Genomic DNA, 4,083 nt, shown 5'->3' on the forward strand with positions numbered 1-4,083 from the left:
ATGGAAGGACCTCAATATCATATGCGGCCGACCTAAATGACGACCTTTGTATGAACGACAGAGATGAAGACCTTGTATGAACGACACTCATATCCAATGGTTTGTTTTCAACTACCCTGGTCAAGGTAGTGGTGCATCAAAGAAGAGATGACTCAGTAGATGAAAACGCCTCATAATTGAGACATACATGACCAACTGTGAAGTAGTCGCCATATTACGAGTAAGTGTAAAGATACCAGTATAGTGTACTCACATTGTTATTTTGGACTTTTAACCTATGTACTAATATGTATGTGAACAAGTCCTTTTTTAATGAACTTTACGAGTACCATCATGTGGAGGACCCCATTATTTATGAGCTAGTAGGTGCTCAATTCAAGAATTTGTTCAAACGTCGTGTAAGTTGTGTCTTCTAAATTGTGTTACAGCGATAATTTGTCAATATATAGTTTCTCTAATATGAGCAACATAGGTTATCTGAGTTGAATTACACGAACAACGAGCTTTTAAAGTTGCATTATTGGGGTCCTACAGTTGAGGTTACAATATTCCCGTGCCACTTTGCAAATCGTTACAATTTCCGAACTAAGGTGCACAGCGTAAGCAAGTTAACAATGAACTATGGGGTGTGTGTCAAAAGCTCATCATTTACAGACAATGATTTGTGACTTCTATGGGATTCTCGAATAGATAATTCAATTGGATTACCCAACTTATTCCAAACGTACAGATCATTTTGTTTAAATGCCGTTGGGTCAATCCCGTGAGAGGTACGAAGGTACATCCTGTTATCAACTCGTTGATGTAAACTTTAAGAAAGTATAACAAAAGAACGAAGCATTCATCCTGGCACAACAAGCAATACAAATCTACTACATGAAGTACCCCAGCATGAAGAGAGACAAAGTGGACTTGGTGGTTGTCTGCAAAACAAAAGCCAAAAGAGTCATCTATGACTCTCGATGGATCGAAATTGCATTTCAAGAGGATGAGACAATACCTACTCCACAAGTTGCTATGGACAACCATAATTATGACCTGCATGACCCAAATAGTATTCAATGAGTCGATGATCTTTCTGTTGCTAATCAACAAGGAGTAGGTACGTTCCAATCGAGGAACTGTGAATCAGATGACGAGTCTGATGAAGATAACTTTGACGAGGATTACGAGACTGAAAAAGACAATAATTATGGTTGACAGTTAGCGTTTTTATATCAAGTGTTTGTTATTTTATCGATAAAAATTAGTATAAATTACAAAATTACTGATATCAATTTTTAAAAATAGTTGACTAGCTAATTTAGAAGTATAATTTGCAAACTTAATTTTTTAAAAAACAAAACGCAATAATTTTTCATTCAAAAACGGTCAAAAAATTAGAAAACCGTTCCAAAGCCTGTTCCAACTTGGAACGGAAATTTAAAAAAATAAATCATTCTTAATTATATTACAATATCCTAAATAAAAAGGGAGAAAAAATAAAAAAATATAAGAACGGCCAATTTATTTTGACCGTTTCAAAATAAGTTCCAACAAATTTAACTTCGCGCCAAAGAAAAGCTGGAGGGAAACTCAAATTAGGAACGGTTATTTGTTTTTTGACCATTCCAAAAGACAAAATTAAATAAAACTGTTCCTAAATGTATAAATATTTGTTCCTAAAATGAATAAAGAAAACTCGTTCCTAAATCAGATACTAAGACCATCCCTAAATATGTCCACAGATTGCTCGTTCAATTCGCGATTACGATATCTCAACATTCGAGATCCTGATTAATTCCAAACTTAAACGTATTATACTACTTTCCATATGTGAACATATCTACCAGTCTGATTTAAAATCAAATGATTTGATGGACAGTTGCATCATTTTTAACATCGTTGATTGTGTATCAAATATGGCATCTCAGTATCCATATAACAAAAATGTCCAAAACTTCATCTAATGTGCATTTTGTCAATTTAATAATATCCAAAAGTTTGATTAAAATTTTAACGGTCTGATTAGACGATACAATACAACAGTATAAGATGCTACTTATATTCATATAAAACTAACAATTTTATATATACGAATATACTTGATTTTCTAAATTTTTTATTTTTTTGAATCTTTTTGCAAAATAATTTTAGCACACAGTTAGGAACGATTTTTAATAATTAGGAATGGTCTCGTTAAAATCATACAAAAACAACGTCATTTCCAACAAAACGACATTGTTTTGGTATTTTTCAGAATGGGTTTTTGGAACGGTTGAACAATAGAAATAGTTTTTTAAATAATGCTCGTCAACAGAAACGACGGCGTCTTATTTATTAAGAACGGTGTTTGAAACGGCATTTTTAAAATTGCCCGTTCCAACAATCGGTACGTAGTGGAGTTACTTTTGTGAAAAAAAAAATAATTATAATTAATTTTTAAAATTATCTAATTAAAGATACAATTATAATATTTAAAAGTTGATGTCACCCAAATCTAACTACATATAAATTCTTGATTTGAAGAAAAAAAAAAACACGAGGTTTGCTTTGTAATGCGATTCTACTGTTGAAACAACACGCTCCTGCATGCGATTTTCCTCCCAAAATTTGACACTTTCAGCTGAAACAAGACAAAAGGTGCACAAAAAATGACGAAAGCAAAATCGAACTCAGTTCAAAAACGAAAATGCATTTTTGCCGCCAACACTCACACTTCATAAGAATAATAACAAAATAGAATAATAAATAATAACAAAAAAATTGGGTGAATAGCAATTTACCCCCTATGATATTGAAAATAAGCACATTACCCCTCTATTAAAAAAAATATAGCAATTTACTCCCTTGTACTTTTTAAAATGAAGCAATTTACCTCCCGTATAAAAATATAGGGAGGTAAATTGTAATTTATTTTTTCATAAGGGGGTAATTTACTTATTTACGATATCACAAAGAGGTTACTTGCATTTTTTCCCAAAAACATTAAGTAATAAGAATTTTTATTTTCTCGTACTAATGAATTTTATATCTTTAATACTAACACTTAAATAATTGTTGTCATTAACAAGAATTATTAGTGGGAACTTTATAGGCATAAATTTTTTTATTATTATTTAGAATTTTATATTATCCCTTTATGACTTAATATATTTAATAAATAGATTTCAAATTATTATTCAATATATTATTATTAATATTATCTTTTATTGCAGTGAAACACCTGAGACTCCAATTAAATTAAAAAGGGATAAAATAAACTACATAACTAGAAATCAATAAAACACATCTAAGAAAGAGAAAAATTCCCTTAACGCGTGAAAGCTATATCGGGGTAGAATACATCAAATATTCCTGAAAGTTTTATTTAATTGCACAAATACCTCCTACTTTTTGTAAAATTCCAAGTACACCTTATGAGGTTACAGTTCATATAATTACAAATACACTCTATGCAGGGACATTTTACGGTTGCACCCCTGAGGTAAATTACATCAATGTCCTCTCAGGGGTATACATGCAATTTTACAGAAAGATAAAAGGTGTTTCTGTAACCAAACTTAATTTCGAAAAATCTCGATATATCCCATATATGATATAAAGTTTAATTAACTTCCTATAATGAGGTTATAGTTCATATAATTACAAACACACTCTATGCAGGGACATTTTACGATTGCACCCCTAAGGTGAATTACATCAATATCCTCTCAGGGGTACACGTGCAATTTTACAGAAAGATAAAGGGTGTTTCTGTAATCAAACTTAATTTCGAAAAATTTCGATATTTCTCGTATATGATATAAAGTTTAATTAATTTCCTATATATATATAATACTTATACATTGAAGAGCAACTATTTTTCATGGATCTCATGCAAATAATTAAAAAAAATATATATTTTTTTTAAAAAAAAAAGGGGAAGTGTTTGCATCCTTTATTCCATCAGTCAATCTAGAAATTGCTTTATTCCTTACTCTCTTTTAAGAAAGATGATCATAAGTTGGGCTCACAACAAACAAAACACAGTTCCCAATTCCTTCAAACAGACAGACAGTCTTCCTCTCTCTTTTCACTCTCTTCTAACTGTTTCTCTTTCCC

This window comes from Sesamum indicum, linkage group LG4 (genome assembly GCF_000512975.1).
Source record: "Sesamum indicum cultivar Zhongzhi No. 13 linkage group LG4, S_indicum_v1.0, whole genome shotgun sequence".
NCBI classification, from domain to species: Eukaryota; Viridiplantae; Streptophyta; class Magnoliopsida; order Lamiales; family Pedaliaceae; genus Sesamum; species Sesamum indicum.